The sequence below is a fragment of the Silene latifolia genome, chromosome 9, assembly GCF_048544455.1.
Source record: "Silene latifolia isolate original U9 population chromosome 9, ASM4854445v1, whole genome shotgun sequence".
NCBI lineage: Eukaryota > Viridiplantae > Streptophyta > Magnoliopsida > Caryophyllales > Caryophyllaceae > Silene > Silene latifolia.
Window position 1 is genome coordinate 135,425,488 of NC_133534.1, and position 23,441 is coordinate 135,448,928.

Consider the following 23,441-nt stretch of genomic DNA (forward strand, 5'->3'; position numbering starts at 1 on the left):
TTGCCAATGAGACATGATTCACACGTTGTAACACCCCCATACTCCGAGTGCCTTACCAGGACCACTCAGGTATGAAGACATCACCATCTCGGTCGCCCGAGGTATGATAATCAAATAGACAAAACAGAAACAACGTTTATTATAAATAGTTTAATGAATAAATACAATCCTCAAAACCAAACCAAAGTACGATACATTATTATCAAATGACTGTCTAACTGAAAAGTAACTAAACTAAGGCTACAGCGGAAGACTCCTATCATCTGTCGTGGCATCCCAGCTATCCCAGTACTCATCTCAATACCTGCTCAATATCTGCTCACCATCCCCGAATGGATCACCGCAGGTTTACAAAACAACACCGGGTCGATACTAATCACACAATCAATAAAGATAACAACCATAAGATAACAGATACCGAATCCGTCACACACACACACACACACACCACCAACTCCCATCATCTCAATACTCGACCGTCCACCGGACCACGCCCGATGGGGGACCGCAACCGTTCCCACCTAAGCCCCGCTCATCGTACGAGCGATAACCCTGTCCATTAATGTGCACATCCCCTTCCGTGGCGGGTTCCACGAAGGGCGAAACTAGGGCGTGAAGCCACTCCCGCAAGTGACTCCACTCAGCCGAGAACGCATCTCGAGAACCAGAGACAACAATCACAATCACAACCGTCACAACACAATTACGATATTAATCAATAATCACAATCAACCACCGTCACAACACAATTACGATATTAAACAATCAATCTCAACACATCAACAATCATCCCATTATGGGACTAATACTGAGTAGGAAATCCTACCTGGAAAGCACAACAAGCAGACGGTATCTACAGCTGTATCAAAACGCCTCTTCTACGAATCCTCCTCCTATCATATAGCACATAAATACTACACATCACAAACTACTCACAAAAACCCCCAAACCCTAAATTAGGGTTTAACCAAACTTAGCAAAACATTATAAAAATTGTATTAAAAGCTTACCCTCGACGCAAGGAACTCAACGATACGAACTACGACACGAACGACCGTCGAACTCAGGAATTGCTAAGGATGCGATTAGGAAGATGAATGACTGCTTTCTCTCTTAAACAGGTTTTAGGTTTTGGTAAAAGTGTTTTAAAACAATGACGATTATGTTTAAATACCTTAATCGCATAATTAACAAAACCCGAGAAAAACTCCCCGTAAACCGGACACTCGATCGAGTACCCAAGGTACTCGATCGAGTACCCCCTTACTCGATCGAGTACCCCACTACTCGATCGAGTACCCAACAGTCGAAACTATTTTATTTCGCAACTTACCCTTACTCGACAGAGTAAGGCCTACTCGATAGAGTACCCCAAGACTTATAAATACGGAGTATTACAGTCTTCCCTCCTTAAAAAGAACTTCGTCCCCGAAGTTCAACCCATACATAAAAACAACCATACTGACTCGACCAAGACACAACAACTTAGCTAAGGACTCAAGAACTCGACCGAACATAGAACATGGACTCTTAACCCCCACTCTACCAACTATGTTTACTTCCACAACATGATCACTATATCGTATCTACCATATATATATATATATATATATATATATATATATATCTCACGACACCAACTCCATACATAATCAATTACCATCCTCTAATGCTGCTAGCTCCATAATATCATCAACTATCAAATCTAAAATCAAGACATCATAGACATCAAACGGAATGTTACATTCTACCACCCTTAAAAGGAACTTCGTCCTCGAAGTTTATCCACACTCATAAACATCCTCGTTCAACTGCCAAGACTATCGAACTCATAACCATCATCATCCAACTGTCAACACTATCCAAATATTCTCACACTCCTAAACATCGAACTACTACCAGTCCGGTCATGACCTTTAACAAAATTAACCACAACACGAATCAACCTTTTATTCGACATCAAGACTCAAACTTCCAAATATATTACCATATGCACACCCATCAAAATCTCTTTTATCACATCCTACTCCTCTTAAGATAAATGTTACGTCCTCGTAACTCACTAATACTAAATCCTAGATACATCTCATTACCCTCTTTACCACCACATGCGCAAGACAACCGTTTATAAACCAAACACTCACCATGCATATATCTAAGGCCCTCTTACTTAAACAATTCTCATACTTTAATTCACTCATCAAACCACCTAACTTATACCTCAAATTCTTTGGCTTAACCCAAAACTTCAACTCTTCCACATTACCGCAACACGACATACCTCTCTATATAAACTATATCAAACTCCCATTGCCAAAAGCATAACTCACGATCCACACTTGTTACGTACACTCACACTAGATCCTCAAGTTCTTTCTTCCATTACCGCAAAACTCATACATAACTCAACATGGCACAAATTCCCCAACACCCTACACTCACTGTCTTCAACAACGGATTATGAACCACCTGCATCTTTCGGATCATTACCACACATGTTCTACGACTCACTTGCCATTACCATGTCTACTGAAACCTTAACTAGAACAGGATCAAAATTACTGTAACAACCTCTCACAACCGTGTCCCATCAATAGAACATCACTATACCATGACAACAACGAAAACATTTTCAACTCTATTTCATATCACACTCTACCTCATTCTTAACTTAACCTGGTAAAGAAAACATCAATAAGCAAGACAACTGTCTATATGTTCAACCAAAACTCACAAAGAACCACAGCAAACAAAACAACAATCTATGTATAACTGGTATGCACTTTCGAAAACTCGTATCATAATCATCCCGCCTACTCCACCACAACCGGTGACGGCATCACAACACCGCCACCAACAGCCACACCGCAGTGCGAAAATACCCGCATCACAACACTAAATATCGTGCCCGGATCACCACCCGAGGCACAACAACCACATCGATAGACATCACAACTATATACAACTCCCATAAACACTGACTCAGAATAACTTTTCAGACAAGAAAAACTTACTCAAATCCACTTTACTAAATCATAACACAACATATTTTATGAATTAAACAGATAATAACCTCGTGAATATCATCCCATTACCATATCACAGATTGACATGTATCATGAATACAGACAAGCATAACTAGTCATGCCAAATCAGTCAAATTATTACCCTTTTTAAACATCGTTCCATTACGTTCTCGTATCCAACATGTATTACAGAAAATTCAGATAACAACATTATAACTATCACACCATACCGCTTCTCGTGAGGTCACAACCTCACACAAACACTTATACACATCATAGACCCGTAATCACATCCAACTGGTCAGTCCTGATCACGTAAATTACCACTCAACAAAGGTTACCTGTCGCCCGAGTTTAACTCATATGCCCCTCATAACATATTCTCCCATTCTCACAACCATCACCCCCTGCCGAATGTAACCATGCTATTAATACTTAACTACTAACAACCGCCTCATATAACCACATCTTACACTCTCTCACAACCATACATATCAATTCAGTCTCTACAAAATCAGCTTCTTTAGAATTACCATCTCTCTAACATACCGCCACTCTTAACCGTTAGTCAAAAACCATAACACTACCACTATCCGGACATTGAACCCTTTTCACTCATCTCTAGACATCACGATTTCTTTCCTATCTTTGGTTAACGTCCCAAACAACGAACAACAAACCCATCAACAAAATTACCTCAACATTATTCCCAATACTATCTTATTTGTATTGTCATCTAACTCTCCCCCAAAATCTCATATCATGCAGGTATTCTACCAACTTCTTGCTTTCCTTAATTCCTCAAAACTCAAAACTAATCATGTTGTTCGGAACTTCTATATAATCAAACTCAAATCCTCATGATAGTATCATACATCTCGACGATTCCTTACTTTTATATCATATAACCTCGGTGGACATTTCTTTAGTTTTATTCCCCGCATTCTTTTCTTTTGCCCTTGACAAAATCCCTTATTAACTCAACTCTTCATTATTTCTATCTAACTCTCTAGTGCTCCGGTTACCTTCTCATTGTTCAAGAACTCACATCTCATTATTTTATATCGATATCATCTCCCTCTTCCTTACCATAGATATCCTCTTATTATGCTATCACTCACCCTTGCCACTAATTTATCCATAAAATCAACGTTCACTGTTCAAACAATTGCATCTCCTTTGTACCTCTCTAGAAATCCAAATTTATTTCATACCATTAATTGCCCAAGGAAGTCACACATTAGTTTCACCTCTTAATGAACCAAATCTCCCAATCTCACTCACTATCTGCAAATCTACGTCGCGACATGCCTCCATTAAGTTCGCTATATACCACTATTTCCAAACGACCTTTCATTACATATGTTCTTACTCAACACTATTTCTAACCATCTCCCTCCATAATTTATTATACATCTCAGGTTGCTACTATCCACATCCTTTCTTTCACTCTTTTCATTCTCACGTTCCTTAAACTTACATCATGCCTTGCTCACATTCACTTACATTTTCATTACTCAACATACAATCATGTCACTCATCTCGTCTCACACAACATGCTCTATGCCTCAATTGAGTCTTACCAATCCCAACACATATAAATCATGTCCTCCCCACCGAACTCATACTCATCATAGGTGCCACTCTTTACACCACAAAATTGGGTAACTTACGCGTCAAGACCAACATACATGTAAAACAATGCATAAAGAAGCAAAATGACGCCTTTGAATTAAACATAATATGCAACGAAGTCAAAAGATAAGCATATGACCCAAAACAGGGGTCACTAGATCGAGTACATGCCACTCGATCGAGTAAGTGACTTACTCGGTCGAGTAGGTGAAGATCAGAAGCACGTAAACAAATTACCAGAGCTACTCGATCGAGTACCCAAGGCTACTCGATCGAGTACCCCCCTACTCGATCGAGTATCCTAGTTACTCGATCGAGTACCCCAATTCTCAGCACTGTCCAGTTTTCGTAAAACAGTCATAACTCACTCATTACTTGGTCATTTTGGGCGTGCGACCTATCGTTAGAATCGTAAAAGGACAAGCTATCACCTCCAATTGGAATCACATCAAAATCATTTATGCATCTCAAGTTATAGCAGTTTAAAGACAACCTCTTTATCATCGAAAAACACAACTATTGATTTTTACTTCCCAAACGACTTAAACAACAACAAGGTAGACAAAACGACCCAATACTCATAAAACCAATATTGCTAATCTCATGTTACCATCTTCAAAAATCAAGCAACATCATCCATCATGCACATATATTATTCAACTTACCAATCACATATTACCCACATGTTATCTCACATCTCCCAACATACTAAGCAACATTATAAACGCAACATGTGATATAGCTAAGCATGAAATTTTATCAAGCTTTTCATATAATCAACGAAACAGTGACGTCATATTATCAAATGCCACATAGTAATCATCCAACATGCTTTTCTATTCCAACAACAATTCTATATATCTCATCAATCTTTCAATTCAGATCCCCCATCCTCCACATACATGCATCCATCAATTCATACAACATACTACTACATAGATACACACAGCACACAATCAGCACATAACGATCCCGACACATATCCCATGGTGACCGGTTCAAAATTGTAGGGCGAGTTCGCGACTTTAGGACGTCTCCCAAGTCTTTGCATTAGCTCCTACAACCTTTACCCCGGGTTCATTTTAATTTGACTCCTATATTCATTAGGTTCATTGGTTACAGGTTTCAGGATCGTCGCTCTGATACCATTTGTAACACCCCCATACTCCGAGTGCCTTACCAGGACCACTCAGGTATGAAGACATCACCATCTCGGTCGCCCGAGGTATGATAATCAAATAGACAAAACAGAAACAACGTTTATTATAAATAGTTTAATGAATAAATACAATCCTCAAAACCAAACCAAAGTACGATACATTATTATCAAATGACTGTCTAACTGAAAAGTAACTAAACTAAGGCTACAGCGGAAGACTCCTATCATCTGTCGTGGCATCCCAGCTATCCCAGTACTCATCTCAATACCTGCTCAATATCTGCTCACCATCCCCGAATGGATCACCGCAGGTTTACAAAACAACACCGGGGTCAGTACTAATCACACAATCAATAAAGATAACAACCATAAGATAACAGACAGCTGAACTGTCACACACACACACACACACCACCAACTCCCATCATCTCAATACTTGACCGTCCACCGGACCCGACCCGCGGGGGGACCGCAGCCGTTCCCACCTAAGCCCCGCTCATCGTACGAGCGATAACCCCGTCCATTAATGTGCACATCCCCTTCCGTGGCGGGTTCCACGAAGGGCGAAACTAGGGCGTGAAGCCACTCCCGCAAGTGACTCCACTCGGTAGAACGCATCTCGAGAACCGAGAGACAATCACAATCACAACCGTCACAACACAATTACGATATTAATCAATAATCACAATCAACCACCGTCACAACACAATTACGATATTAAACAATCAATCTCAACACATCAACAATCATCCCATTATGGGACTAATACGAGTAGGAAATCCTACCCGGAAAGCACAACAAGCGGACGGTATCTACAAACAGTATCAAAACGCCTCTTCTACGAATCCTCCTCCTATCATATAGCACATAAATACTACACATCACAAACTACTCACAAAAACCCCCAAACCCTAAATTAGGGTTTAACCAAACTTAGCAAAACATTATAAAAATTGTATTAAAAGCTTACCCTCGACGCAAGGAACTCAACGATACGAACTACGACACGAATCGACCGTCTCGAACTCCGGAATTGCTAAGGATGCGATTAGGAAGATGAATGACTTTGCTTTCTCTCTTAAACAGGTTTTAGGTTTTGGTAAAAGTGTTTTAAAACAATGACGATTATGTTTAAATACCTTAATCGCATAATTAACAAAACCCGAGAAAAACTCCCCGTAAACCGGACACTCGATCGAGTACCCAAGGTACTCGATCGAGTACCCCCTTACTCGATCGAGTACCCCAGCTACTCGATCGAGTACCCAACAGGTCAGAAACTATTTTATTTCGCAACTTACCCTTACTCGACAGAGTAAGGCCTACTCGATAGAGTACCCCAAGACTTATAAATACGGAGTATTACACACGTGCCATATGCAGAAAATCCGAATGAGGGAATAGTCCCATTATCGACGAGTTTATTTACGCGTTTCTCATTTATGTGTCCCATTCGACAATGCCATAGATAGGTTTGATCTTTGTCACCAACCTTTAATTTCTTATTATTCATGTGTAATACTTCCGTGGTTTGATCTAAGATATAAATTCCATTCATGGAAACTGCTTTGCCATAAATCATTTCATTAAAAGAGAAAATACAACTATTATCCTTTATTGAAAATGTAAAACCGTCTTTAGCAAGTACGGAAACAGAAATAATGTTCTTAGATAAACTGGGTACATAGTAACAGTTATTTAAAGATAACTCAAAACCACTAGGAGTTGGATTACATATGTTCCCTTCGAGGCGTGACTACTACTCGTGCTCCATTCCCGACTCGCAGGTCCACATCACCTTTTTCGAGAGGTATGATGTTCTTTAGGCCCTGCAAATGATTACACAGATGAGAACCACAATCAGTATCTAGTACCCAAGTTCCGAAACTTGCATGGTTAATCTCAATCATATGAATATAAGATGACATACTAACAGGAACGACGCGGCCTGCCTTGATGTCCTCACGATAGACGGGACAGTTCCTCCTCCAATGTCCAGTCTTGTGACAATGGTGGCACTCTATGTCACCGCCCTTGCTCTTTATCTTGCCCTGTGAGCCACTAGTCTCACCAGGCGCACTCTTACTGTTTCCTGGCTTCTTGAACTTTGGCTTACCTACAGCTAGGTCGCCATGAGCCTTGCCCTTACCTTTACCTTTGTTGTAAATCGTGAGAACATCCTGCTTCATGCTCCCACTCAATTTCATATCCTCCTCGGTCTATACGAGAAGGGAGTGTAGCTCATGAGGACTCTTTTTCAAGTCATTCATATAGTAGTTCGCCCTGAAAAGGGCAAAACCATCGTGAAGAGAATGAAGCATTCGGTCAATGACAATGCTCTCACCGATTTTACAATTCGATGCCTCCGACTTCTCGACATTCTCAATCATGTGAAGAATGTGTGGGCTAACCGGTTGGCCCTTCTGGAGTTTCGCATCAAAGAAGCGACAGGTATGCTCATATGTAACGATCCTCGGTGCCTTTGAGAACTCGTTAGTGAGCGTGGTGAAAATCTTGTTTGCACCTTGGCAATGAAGCGTCTCTGCAAATTGGTTTCCATTGCAAAGATGAGTACGTTCTTTATCGCACCCGCTTCCATAACGAAGTCACTATAAGCGAATGACTCGTCGGCTCCCGCATTTGGGCCTGGTTGACCGGTATTGGCTCGATTAAATACCCGAGCTTACCGTCGCGATGGCGACATTCCGTAGTGCCGCCTCCCGATCCGCAATATTGGACCCATCATTCTTGATCGAGTGGACTGATTCATTTGGTCCATGAACATTTTTAGCCAGGACGAACGATCTAGTGTGGCAATAGGCATTGGGATTGCGTTATTTCCGACCATTTGTTGTAACAAGATTATCGATAATAAACGTGTTCTACACTGCGAAAGAAGAATAAAATAATAAGCATGTGCATCGTTTTTATTTTAAGTCTAATGAACTAATGTCATAACGCGAAGACTCAAAAAACATTTATACAATTGACCTCCCTCAAGAATTATATAAATGACCCAAAAACTCAATTCTCTGTAAATTGATAAGCTAACCTTTTAGCTAATTCTACCGTTAGAATTCTTGGTCGATAAATTTCTGTAAATTCTACCTATAGTCCATCATAATCACGAGAAACTCTTCGGACTATGATGTTGAGGTAAACTAAGTCAACACAACTACTTACCCAACGTAGAAGGGGTCATATTAGGCCTACCGACGAAAAAGGGATTCATAGATGTTTGCCCTTATAAAGACTAATCTCAATCTCCGTTTTAGAGGAAGATCCCATCAACTTTATTTAAATTCATTTTAAGTGAACTATAATCTAGCATGCGAGAATGATTAAAATAAGGTGATGGCTTAAAGACTGTGACATCTGCATGTCCATGAAAACTAACATACAACCTATATGAGTCAATTTTCATGCATTTTAGTAGTAGGTGGTTTGGTTTTAGGCGGAATATGATGCAATTACTAACATGTGAATGAAAAGCAATAAAAATGAAAAACGTAAAAAAAAAAACAGTAAAAGTCCTAGTGTGGCCTATCCTATCAAAATGAACAATAAATACAAGTTTGGAATCCATCCTTGGACCCGAGAAGCTTGTCTTGATGTTCCATCTTGATCCATGTAGCGGGAGTGAGCTTGAATCTTCATCTTTAGTCTTCTTTGAAATTACAATAAATAAAATTACATAATTGACCTATTAATTACATTCTAATTTCAAAAACCCAAAACTAAAATAAAGGAGATTCGAGATCTCATAATTACATAAGAAATCATGTTTCCTTCATTACGAAAACATAATTTGACTAAGGCTACACTAAGTATTACAAATTACAACCGATTGCAAAAATTAAATACGTAAATAAAATTCATTCATTCGATTCATTCAACAAAATTAAAAGCATCAACTAAATAAATTAAACATACATAATACAATACATTAATTATGTTGATTAATTTATCCAAACCACCTATTTAAATTAAATTAAGTGACAATTCCGCAATTTAATCACATTAATTTCATACTTAATCCATATTAAACTTGTAATATGAATTCTATCCGTCAAAATTTTAAACTGCTTTAAAATAACTCGGTATCAATAAATTGTGAACCGATTCACAATAACTAATTGGCCAAAAAAAAAAAAAAAATCCAATTTTATTTAAATTGGTCTCGGCTGGGAAGAAAAAAAAACAAATTTTTTTTTTTATTTATTTATCAGCTGTCACGGCTGTTTTTTTTTTTTTAAAAACCCTTTCCTATTTTAATTCGGTAAATTGGAAAAACAAGGAAAAACTTTCCAAAATTTTTTTTCTCTTTCTTTTTCGGCAAAAAGGCAAATAAAAAAACTTTCCTATTTTTTTAATTTTTTTTCTCTCGGTTTACCAAAAAACAAAATTAAAATAAAGTTTTTTTTTTTCCGGTAAACCCTAAAAAAAAGGCCTCCTATTTTTTTCTTTTTGCGGCAATATGCCCTAAAACAAGATTTGATGACTAAATTGTTTACCTTTGCTATTAGAACATGATTAGCATATGAAATAATAAACATGATCAATTTATATGCCAAAAGCTATATAGCAAAAACAATCTTTTTATCATAAACATGACGATTCCATTTAATTTTAACTTAATCTGCATTAAATCAAAAACTACCAATTCTTCATATGATAATTTTAACTGATTATAAACTATAATATGAAAAATAGAATGGAAAAATATCATCAAACAGAAAGAAAAAAACGGCAGGAAAAAAATTTTCGAACCACAAAAAAATTCGAAACCCTAATTTTTTTCCGAAAATCCTATTGTTACACATACAAATTTTATGAAAATCATCAAAATTAAAATCGTAGCCTATTGCTCTGATACCACTTGTGGGAAATAATCTGTATACTTCCCTTAATTTAGAAGGATTATAACGATTTAACAAAGATGATCAAAGGTCATAAAATAAAATACATAAACAAAAGTAAAAGATTCAGAAATAACCTTTGGTCCTAGCAAATATGGCCTAAGAACAATATCAAAATTGATATTCGCCTATTAGTTGCACCCAAGACGATCTGTGTACCCTCACTATTACCACTATGACACATTCAGCTTGTTGATATTAAATACAACTGATTATATTTAATTACGAATTAACAGATTAATTCGTCCAAGCTAACATTACATATATTTAATTAAATATAACTTATTATATTTAATTTACGAATTGACAGATAATTCGTCTCAACTTAATATTATTTAATTTTATTAAATAATTATCTCATCAACACATTGACTAACTTTTAGTCATTTTGGGCATCAATGTGATTATATTTCTATAACCGCATTTCTCAAACACATCCTATAGGTGTGACCTTTAGGGACCAGTTGATCACCGCCATCTGTATGATAATAACGTCAAACTTTCTAGCAAGCCAACCGTTATTAGGTAAACGTTAATCAACTGATTAAATATACGAAGTATACCCTTGTGAACCTGTAAGAGATTTACAAATGTTATCACACTAATTTGTGGAGGACACAAGCTCCAACAATATGTAATGTCATTTTGTATAAATATGGAATGAGTATAAGGACAACTTAGTAATGTTGTGGGCCAAATAAGGTATGTTACCTTTGGTGTGGATTGTTCGTTTTAGGTAAGTGTTACATTTGGTGTGGATCGGAGGGAGTAAACAAGAATGAATAAGAAAATATGAATATTAAAGTGATCAAGAAAGAAGGGAACTGTTACTCAAATAAGAAGATGAGTCAAGTGATTCAACAAACACTACATGTGTATAACTCTTAGAATTATTCAATTCATAATCAACTCAAATGACAATCAATCAAAACCACCCATTTTAACCATCCCAATTTACCTAAGACCTCAGAGTATATTACTCACTCATATTTAAAGTAATCTTTTTGACAAAAAAAAAAAAATCTTAACAATAAACATGGAAACAACAACAAACAACGAGAACAATACAATGAACTAACTAAATAAACAAGATTAAAAGTAAAACAAAGGTAAAATAAGAAATTTCCACCAATAAGATAGAAAAAGTTAAGAAGAAAAATGAAAACTTGATGAACAATTGAAAGGCTAGCCATCAATCTTGATACAAAATCCAAAATATAAACTAACAACATGATCAATACTAATTAAAGGCTAACTAGAGAAAGATTGAAGCGAAACTAGGGAGAGACCGGCTAATCTAATCTAATTCTAGATTTAGGGTTTTGTTGTGTCAAAATGAGTTTACAAAGGAGTATTTATACAATTCACTCGAAAGAAACATGTGTCAAAGCAAAATGGTCTTGAAAAAAGTCTTCCCTGGGGATAAATCTTCCCGATGGGGAACGACGCGGGTTCAAGGCTTCCTTATAGAGAATCTAGAAACTAGCTTTGTTGTTCGTCCTTCCCTCTTCTCTTCCCTATAGGGATACTGTAACACCCCTTTCTAACCCCGCCAAGGTAATGGGAGGATGTTACCATCTTGGTTTCCCGAGACGGTGAATCGGAGTTGCAATTAAGAAATAATTAATATAAATAAAGTATTTAGTGGATTACATAACCATGAATGAATAAATAAAGAAATGATACAACTCATGACTACTATACTCTTCTAATGAAGTGACACTCTGCTCCAAATCCAAAGCTCGTCCCGTCTCCCACGTGACACCAAAACAACCTATACTCAACCTGCTACCCATATGATCGGAAATATCTTCGCTCTTTTAGTTTATCTCTCTTCACGATCAAGCCAAACAAAAACAATCTGCAACTTCCCTTTCTCTCTCTCTTCTGTTATTCATGTGTTATTGTATATTGTTGGTCTCTATTCTACCCAAATTCATCATTTTTTTTCTGCAATTAATGGTAATTTCATGACCTTCGATCCTCTTCTTCCTCTTTTATTATATCTATTTCACGTTTCTACGCTTCCGCTTTGAATTTTGTCTCTATGTTGATTTTTCCAAAGTTCACTACTTTTATGTGGTTATTTTTCTAATTATACCCACACGCGCGAAGGTTTGCAATTCCTGGCAACACTAGAACACTGACATCGATAAAATCAGCCATCAACATTGCCGAAGAGGCGGCTGAGATCGAATTCTACCGCCGACGATGAATTTTTCGCTAACTTCGCCATCGAAATCGAAGTCTCCTCGACGGTGTATCAACAGTTAGTTCCTTTAATTTTATCCATTTATTTTCAATTTTTTAAAATTTAATTGGAAACAATGATGTATAATTATGTTTGATTTCGTTCAAATTTGATAGGGAATTGATTCAATTGACAAGGACTTTGATACGATCTAAATTTAAGACGGAAACAAAAAGGACAGAAATACAGCTGTTCGACTGCAAGGATCGATAGGCTATCCCAATAATAGAATTGTGGTGAATTAATCACCTAGATTCCATTATAACAAATGAGATAAATCTCACAAGTTCATTCATAAAATTCATTGATTGATTATTACAAGGTAATTAATGCCCTTATATAGGCTACTAATGACTTGGGAAATAAGAAACAAAAGAGATAAATGATTTATAAACTCATACTTCAAAAGAGATAAATGATTATTCCAAAACACATCTTTCATTCAATTTCGACAAGGGACAATCCCCCACACTTGATGTATACCCCAACTTTGCAATTCTTTAAAATTAAAGAACGTCCTTCGACCAACATCTGATACTATAGTATTATAAACTCATACTTCAAAAATTTTAGATAAACTTGAATCCAAGAACCAGTCCTTATCACCCAACAATAAAGGCAATACAACATTTTTAGCTAAGTTCATAGATGCAAGTGCATATAAATCCACAAGGGAATCGTTTTTCACCTGAAAGCATGGACATTTAAGGGTCGAATTTCCATCGCAGTGTTCATCAGGAAGAAGAAGCTTATCCGCTACATGTAGCACACCCTGAAGTTTGGAGAAGCGCTCTTGTTTAGCAGCACCTAGGGTCACCAAATCGCAGAAGTATGGGCCAACTAATGCACTGAGTTTAGAAAACATTTGGTGCTTGTTTTATAAACCGACTTCCTCTTCGACGTTGACTACTTCGAGAGTCGAATGAACATTTTCTTCAAAACCGTCATCATCAACTTGTATTTCAGCAGCTATGGGCTCTGGAGTACTCTCAGCCATAATAGAGGCAGCTTGAACCATTTCTTTAATAAAATCTGGAAGTGGTAATTCATCAAGCACCTTTTATGCACTCGGTAATGGAGCCACGACAGTTAAATCTCGTACGGAGCTTTGTGTATCTTTGTCTAAAGCTTGATTTAGACTTATATTAGGTTCACGAATTTCATCAAACACCTGGTCTACATTATTCACAGTTTCATTTTCTCATAAGTTTGACACACACATTTCACCAAACATGATGTCTGCATAGGAATGGGGTTCCTCCTCTCCAGATTGTTGGACTTCCACGGGCTTCAACCCCTCTTTTGTGAATTTTACGAAAGCCATACCGTCATTGTCTTCGCCAAAAGAGAATCTGCAATTGTAGTCAGGTGCGTAGGTACACCTATGGTGGACAGACCAAATTGTATCACACCACAAGCAGAAATCAGTCTCTCTCCTTGCGTTCATCGCACTTAGAGTAGTGAGGAAATAAGATTTGATGATGCCACTCCGCTTAGCTTCGAGGATTTGCTCTTCAATAGGGTCCTAAATTCTGGTAGAAAACCTCAATTCTTTTCATTTTTTTAATTTTTTTTTTAATTTATGAATATGACAAAGGTCGAGAGGAAAGTCGGCTCTGATAAGCAAATGATACGATCTAAATTTAAGACGGAAACAAAAAGGATAGAAATGCAGCTGTTCGACCGTGAGGATCGATAGGCTACCCGAATAATAGAATTTTGGTGAATTAATCACCTAGATTCCATTATAACAAATGAGATAAATCTCACAAGTTCATTCATAAAATTCATTGATTGATTATTACAAGGTAATTAATGCCCTTATATAGGCTACTAATGACTTGGAAAATAAGAAACAAAAGAGATAAATGACTAAGCTACCCTTAGTCTCATTTTTGATGTGTATCAGAATTTAGTGAGAAATTGATCGTGTCGAGGTATTTTTTCCGTCTCAGTCAATTGTTTATGTTTTACTTTCTGTGAGAGAGATTGCTCGATAAGAGTTAAATTTCTCGTTTGATGCTTATCATAGGATAATTGATAACTGCATTGGTTGTAAAATAGTGCTCCTAGGTATATTAGTTTTTTTTTAACTACAACTTTCTATTGAATTTTCATCATTAGTTCCAGGCTGGCATCAGACTTGCAGTATCACTAGCAAAACTAATTAGAAGATTAGTACTAAAATGCATTTTCAGTTATGTATTTTTGATAATCTATTCTTCTCACTGTAAGACTCTCAGTTGAATCTAATTAGTTTAATTTTCAAGTGAATATATTGCTAGGTATGTTTCACAAACACGTTATTATATTAATAATACAATTGCGTGTACATACATTATGTTCTAACTTCTAAGTAACTCAAAGTTCAGAAACTCATACCATTGTTGGTGCAGGTGTTATGAGCTTACCAGCTGCTATAAAAGTATTTGGTATTATCCCGGGCTTACTAATGATATTAATATCTGGGTTTCTATTAAAACACTCCATTGATATTTTGCATCCTTATAGCGAGGATCCGATGGGAGAGCATCCTCCTACGGAAAGCTCATGTATGACGCCTTAGGAAGGTGTGGAGAAACCATGGTGCAGGTCAGTGTCCTTATCAACAATATAGGTGGTTCTTATATCTGGATCAAGTGAACGGAATATAATTTACTGGTGTGCTTGGCAGAATTAGCCTTTCTACAAGAATGATTCAGCAAGTGATTGGTTTGATGTAGGTTAATGAGGAAAGTGTGGACATGGGCCACCCGCACGCCCAGCCGATCTGTGGACATACGACAGTCTGAAAGCCACGCTCTGTGGCGTAAAAATGCTTTCGACCGGATCGCTTTAGATGGGACGGTATCGTCTCGGCAAGGGTCTCAAAATGATGCAAGAGATGTTCGAAGTCGCCACCAAGCATTTGTGGGATGCTTGGAACCCGGTCGAATCCACTTTATACCTAGGTCAACCAAGGCAAAAAGCGGTCTTTGACATAGGTACTAAAGATAAGGAGTCGTCCTTCTTTAGCATCCTATCTCTAGAATGACTCTCGTTCGCTCTGGATAAGGTCGTCCACTATCTAAAATTTCTGAGTAAGAGGTGAAGGTACGTATTGGGAAGCCCTTTAATCGGACACCCAATCCCGCCCGCGGTAGCGGCCTCTACTGATCGATCTTGGTTGGTTAAATGTAAAAGTTGATAAAACGGGTAATGAATGCGCATCCACAAGTTTAAACCTAACATGTGAGATTTCTATATCGGTTGTTTATCCAAATATCAAGTAATTGATGTCAAGTGGGATTTAGTGTTGATTTGCATGTAAGACGGAAATTAACATCCATTTACCGAGTTAGGTTTATGATGCATAACGTGATCCATTTGTCTTAGAAAAGCGTTTGCAAATACAAAGTAAAAGGGCAGGCTCGTTGTAATACCCCCATACTCCAAGTGCCTTACAAGGACCACTTAAGGCACGGAAGTGCTACCATCTCGGTTACCCGAGGTAATGTATATCAAATAGACAATAACGAAACGTACTTTATTAAATAAGTTTAAAGTGATACAAAACCAAATACCAAAACTGATAAAGTACAATACAAATGTTCTCAAACTGTCAAACCAACTAATCCAAAATAAAAGAGTGTTCGACACAGCGGAAGACTTCTAAAACAGCTCTTGATGACTCAACCCAGCTATCCCATGCCCATCAACTCATACCTGCTCAATAACTGCTCACCATCCCCGAATGGATCACCCCAATTTTTAAAACATTTAAACGGGGTCAGTACTGATTACACAAAACAAACAGCTGCAATAAAAAAACACTACAAACCAATCATTTAATACAACTCCATCTCATCACTACACACCTGACTACACACTAAAGTGCGTAATCCCGCCAGAGTACTCATCGCAACAAGTACTCCACACCGCCAGTGGGGGACCGCATCCGTTCTCACCTAGGGATGGCAGTGGGTTGGGGACCCGACCCCTGAGGGTCGGACCCTAATGGGTCGGGTATGGGTCTCATTTTTTCAGACCCAATGGGTATGGGCCGGGTATGGGTCTTAAGAAAATTTTTCGGGTCCGGGTCCGGGTCTAAGTTATGTGACCATACCCGACCCTTAGACCCTTTATTAAAAAAAATCAAAATCACAACTTTTCTAAATTCATACTGGCAAACCGTAGAAACCAAAGCAACTAAAGTCTTTTTCTCTTCCCTCATCCCATAAAGTGATAAAACCTAACCAAACTCTTTTGACAATACCACCACTCCACCACTGACACAAGGAAATCACCACCACATCACTGATACGCGACTGGCAACTACCTCTCTAATAGGCGGCGATCGACAACCACCATTAACGGCAGCCAGCGACGATCAGATGGAGACGGCTATCAAGTACGGTATTGATTTTAGGGTTCCGAGTTTGATTCTAAAATAAGCCGTTTCTTTTTTTTTAGACCGCCCCATGTATTTGGAGGTAAAATTAATTTAGGTCTTCTTTGTTTTTCTTAATCTCTTTGGTATGTATATTGGATTTGGTAGTGTACAATAGAGATTAATAAACCCATAATGTTAAAGTTATATGAATTTTTTTTAATATTATAGACCCAATAACTGTTAATCCTGCTATTAAAGTGGCTTAAACTCGGACCCGCGGGTAGACCCAGACCCGACCCTTACCCATAGGGTCCAGGTATGGGTCCTCAAATTTTAGACCCTTGCGGGTCTAGATCGGGTACGGGTCCAAAGGGAAAATCTCGGGTCCGGGTCCGGGTCCGGGTCTGGGTGGACCCGACCCAGACTCTACCCATTGCCATCCCTATTCCCACCTAAGCCCCGCTCATCTCATCCGAGCGATAAACCCATGTTCCTTAATGTGCACATCCCCTTCTGTGGCGGGTTCCACAGAGGGCGAATCAAGGGCGTGAAGCCACTCCCGTAAGTGACTCCACTCAGCTGAAGACGCACCTCGCAAACCACAGACGATATACAATAACCACATTATACTACTAACCATCACCAATTCCAAAACCAAATCTAACATGATATACAACAAAATAATCATCAACAACAACAAAACCATGTAATCAATACTGAGTAGGGAAACCCTACCTGGAATAGAAATCACACGAGACCGTCTAGCAGGTAATCAAAACTTCTCCTCTACGAATCCTCCTCCTATAACATGCATACATACAATTACTACCAACACACCATAATATTCCCAAAATCCCTCAACATTACCCAATTAGGGTTTAATCAAACTCAACAAAACGCTATAAAAATTATACAAGGAACTTACCCTTGACAGGACGATCACAACGGTATAACGAACAAGACAATCCGACGATCCTAGCCTTGGGATTTGCTAACAACACGAGGGATGCAAACTACGTAACTGTTGTTCTTCTCTTGAAAGGTTTTTAGAATGTTAAAAAGTGTTTAAGAATAATGAAGGAAGCCTTTTATATTAATCTCGCGTTATTAACAAAACCCGACTAAACAAACCCGTAAAACACACTTACTCGATCGAGTAAGTGACTTACTCAATCGAGTGACCCTTACTCGATCGAGTGTCACACATACTCGATCGAGTACGCATCAGATATCTTACTGTTTCGTATAAAAACATACTTACTCGACAGAGTAAGTCCCACTCGATAGAGTACTCATAGACATGGAAAACCATAGTATTACACTCGTCATCTGATTTGTCTTGTATTAGGGTTAACCGAAGTCGGGATCGTCCTAGACAAGTGCTGGAAAGGAAGTAGGACCTGCATCAGGCAGCCTATTGAGGCACAAGCCATCAGGTGATGCAAAGGGACCCGTCTTGGTTTGAAAATTGGAAAGGAGTAAGCCTGCATAGGCGCGAGGCAGCTGACTGTCCAAAGGGACGTCTTCTGACTGTTGAAAACATTTGTAAAACGGTTTGTAAAGGGGTGTTTGAACCCGTGTTTGTTTGAAAAAGGTCCTTTAGACCGCTTTTGTGTTAATGTGAAGAACGAGACTTGAATAATCATCATTACAGTGACGATATCCGATGTCGGGTTCGGTTTTGCAAGCTTGACATGAATAATTTTGAAAAGTGATTATGAACTAATTGTATTAAGTTCATTTGTTTGTAATTAGTCAATGTTTATCATCGTACTCGGGTTTAAACTGACATGGTATGTGGAACCAAGGGTGACTTATGCATGTATGACTAATATGTTTGTTTTTGAAATGTAAAGAAATGAATAAAAAGGTTTTAAAATGCCTTTTTAAATGTAATTAACCAAATATTATCACTGAAATACGAATTAAACCGTCATGGTATAAGGAACCAAGGATGAAAATGATTCATGGTTAAAAGATTTATATAAAAATGATTTGAAATGGTAAAAACTGTTTGTAAAATGAAATAAAAATGGAAAGAATGAACTCAAACACATTTGAGTTCTGACCTGGGCACCCCATTGAGGCGCGAGGTACCTAGTGTTGACTAGGGCCTTCTGTTTCCGATCAAAGCTCGGTTTTGGCTCATTCGATCCGTATTTTAGACCATGTTATACATGTTTTAGCATGTTAAGGTCATAAAAACAGATAAAAAGACATGAAAGAAGAGGATTATTACACCCTCATACTTACATGCTAGGTTTGAGACGAGAAATCGACTGAAGTGTAAAAACTTGTTAGGTCGGAAAACTCGGTTGAAAACCGTTTTAGAAATATAAAGAGTGTTTGTTTAGTTTAGTTATTGTGTAGTTGGTCGAAGTGGTCAGTCAAGTGATTTAATGCACGATGACGGTACCAAACAATGTGTATGGCTTGTATTTTCAATCGAGGTCAAAAATACGTGTCGGTTTGTGACTTAAGAAGTCGAGTCTAGAATTTTAAGGGAGAAATGAGGGGGCGGACACTTGCGTACCTTCAAATGGTGGCATTTGAGGGGTATTTATAGAGAATTGAGTGGTTGTGTGCGTTTTGAGCGACGTGGCCGCATGGGCTTGTAGATATGGGCCACCGGCGCCGCGCGCACCCGCGCGTTGTGAATGTTTAAGGCGGCGGTACTTCTCCCACGGAACCTTGGATTGCCAAAGCACGTCATGGGCCGTTACCGATTTGTGAGGTATTGAAACTGGTGAAAGGTTGAATAAGCCTTCATTTGTGGAGTCGCCACCAATTTTTATGGAAAATTGGAACCGTTCGAATACCTCGTGCCATGTCAAGACATAAAGTAGTGACATGAACACTAATAACTCGTTACCCTTAGCATTCTATGTCTAGAATGGTTCTCGTGGATGCCAATGAACACGGATGTTCACAGAGATCCGGAGTAAGGGGTGAGGGTACGTATTAGAAAGTCCTTTTACTGAACACCTAATCTCGCCTGCCTCGACAGCTGCCTATACTAATGATTAGGGAAATTATTCATATTTGATATGTTGTCGATTATATGCATGCAATGCAATAAACAATAGATTAATCCTAGCATGTGAATTAAACTATGTCGGTGAGCAAATAATTTAGCAACTATTAATGTCGAATTGGGATTTAGAATTGATTACATGTGAAAGATAAGTGAAATAAACCATACATAAATAAACAACGATAAATAAACAACGATAATTGAAATTACAAATGAATTACAAAGGTTAATTGATTTACGTCAAGAGTACACTTAAGATGGAATTTTGAGGATAAAAAAGGAGAAAAATAAAAGGGTTGAAAATTAAAGTGACAAAATAGGTCAGATTAAGGGTGATATTACGATTATTAGTTAATTAAACACATAATTAAAGGCTAGGTCAAAGAGAGAATGGAAGTTCAGGGACACAAATCATCTCAGAACAGGCGAAGCATCTGCTGCTTCCCTTGGAAGAGGCGCAGCTATTCCTGCGTCTGTTCTTGAGTTGAGTTCTGGCTGTGAAGTCAGAACCGCGGTTTGTTAATATTCATTGGCATAATTACGATTAATTATTGATGTTTAGACTCAAGTGGAAGTGATTTAGCATATTAATTTCATCTGGAACCGTCATAAAACGATAATAAACGGATTAAAACGAGTTAGAACGAATTAGATTTATTTACAATATCGGAATTTCAAAAGGAACGAACTTGAAAATCGGATAAAACTCGATAAACTGAAATTAAACAAAGGAAATATGCACCAAAGGCGAATCCTAGAAACTTGATATGAACAAATCGAGTTTCTAAAATCTGGGTTTGATTTAATGACGAAAACCCACAAATATCGAATTATAAGGGATTTAAGTCGAGATAAAACATTATTATTGAAAAGGAATTATTAAAAACATGGTTTATGTTGAAGAATAAAAGAAACTTAAGAAAATAAGACAAAAAGGAACGAAACAGCAGAAAATCCGAGGAAGAAGAAGAAGAGCAGGAGCAGCGGCAGCCTCTGGAAGAGGCGCAACATATGCTGCGACCCTTCGAAGAGGCGCAGCTGCTGCTACGTTTTTTCTCGACGTCTGGTATCTGCTATTATGCAAAAACGGTTTTACAAAAGGTTTTTTTTCTAAGTCGATTTTAAATATACTTTTGACGTAAACCTTACATTAATGAGTACAAAAATAAAATACAATAAATTAAAATATGGGATTTACACCCTCAGACTTACATGTTTGACGAAACGAGATTGACTAAGTTAACGTTAGTGATTGCTCGACTCGAATGTATGTAGAAAGTGCCCTCGTTGAAAGATTTTAGATTAATTGATTGATGTGTAGTGGTCAAATTGGTCGGTCATGCAACATGACTGGTACTCAGAATGATCCGAGCTTACGTGGTCGATTGATCAAGCATGTAGGCGTTGAAAGCTTAAAGAAAGGTCTAGAATTCAAAGGGAGAAGAGAAGGGCGGACACTCGCTTGAAAAATATGGAGACCGGAGGTCTCTATTTATACCAAAAAATGTGAAGAGTTTTGGAATGACACAAACTTTGGAAAGAAATCATGGAAATATTCTGTAAATAGCAAAAATAGGCCGGAGAAGAGGCGCAGTAGCCGCTGCGGTCCTTCCAAGAGGCGCAGCACCTGCTGCGTCATTTCCCCAGAGGTGTCCTCCTGCGGAAGAAAGATTTCTGCGTTTCTATTATGGAATTGCGGTAGATCTCTACTTCCTTATTCCGTAAATATGATATATATGGGATATATTTTACCAAAACATATAAAATTAAATTTAGGAATAAATATCTAGAACATTCCGACTCGGCATTTTAAACGGTTTCTTAGAAAATGAAGCGGTTTTTGATCTGGAATCCAAATGAACTCTAATTAAAACGACCGTATCGGCGCGTAGATGACGACCAAGGGGTAGACACAAGTGTTTGAGCTATCACGTGACGATAAACTTACGGACTGTCATAAATCGTTCCGCGTACCAAACATACGGCCCAATCATCACTGGGTGGTTGGCGGAAGGTGTAGAAATTAGGTATCTATAGATCCCCCACTTTGGCTGAGGCTTGGACAAGGCAAAAGTCAAAGTATAGCCATCAGGTCAATCGAAGATTACAACCTAACGACTATGGCGACGCAAGGCCGCTCAAGGGGTCTGAGCCAAGGACCTGTCGTCGGGAACATTTTAAAGTCTTTCGACTATTGGGGAGGGTTGTTTAAAGTCCATTAGACTATGTAAGGAAGCTCGCCAGCCATTAGAAGAAATCATACTTGAGAATCTCCTGGGTGAAACGGGACTGAAAGCGTTTCAGCGGAACTTTGGCCTGAAGATGACTTGGGTGTCTGAAGACTAAAGGATTACCTGAAAGATAAAAGATTATCTAAAAGAACTGAAGAATTGAAGGGGTCAGTAGGACGTCGTAAGAATTGCTGGAGAATCTGCTTGCGTCGGTCTTCAAGCGAACTCTGCTTTTGAGGAATTCGTTGGTTGAAAATAGCAACGAAATCTCGCTTGGGGAAATAGATAATGTCTTGATTATCAACAGAAACACTGCAAAATATTGCTGGAGGAGCATATATCGACGACTAGGAACATCTTGATCGTCATGAGCAACACTGCAAAATATTGCTGGGAAAAATTTGGACGACTCTGTCTAGATTGAGTCATTCTTAGGAGATCTGCTTGTGTCTGCTTTCAAATGAACTCCACTTCTTGAGAAGAACATTGCCTGTCATGAACTCTCGCTGGGAATATAAATATATTGATAAAGGTGTGTCTTAACACCGTCGAGGAAAATGAAGAGGCTTGACTGATAGTGGCGCGTCCTATTGATAAAGGTGTGTCTTAACACCGTCGAGGAAAATGAAGAGGCTTGACTGATAGTGGCGCGTCCTAAACACCGCCGGAAAAAATCCGCTCGGTTGTTGCAAGCGAAATCCTGATAATAAAGGATGAGCCTGTGAACTGTGTTCAAAGGAGTCCTTGCTGGGAAACAAAAAGTGACGACTTGGTAGTCCGTTTAGAAAGAAAATGCGGGTCTGGATGACAAGAA

General features: G+C 38.3%; 1 long non-coding RNA gene across 1 annotated transcript; it reads left to right on the forward strand.

The window, feature by feature from the left end:
* The first annotated feature begins 12,391 nt into the window (after positions 1–12,391).
* Positions 12,392–16,653, forward strand: LOC141600095 (uncharacterized). Its single transcript, XR_012524134.1, has 5 exons — positions 12,392–12,701; positions 12,855–13,008; positions 13,107–14,525; positions 15,387–15,582; positions 15,714–16,653. It is a non-coding gene; the product is annotated as an uncharacterized LOC141600095 (long non-coding RNA).
* The last annotated feature ends 6,788 nt before the right edge of the window (positions 16,654–23,441 follow it).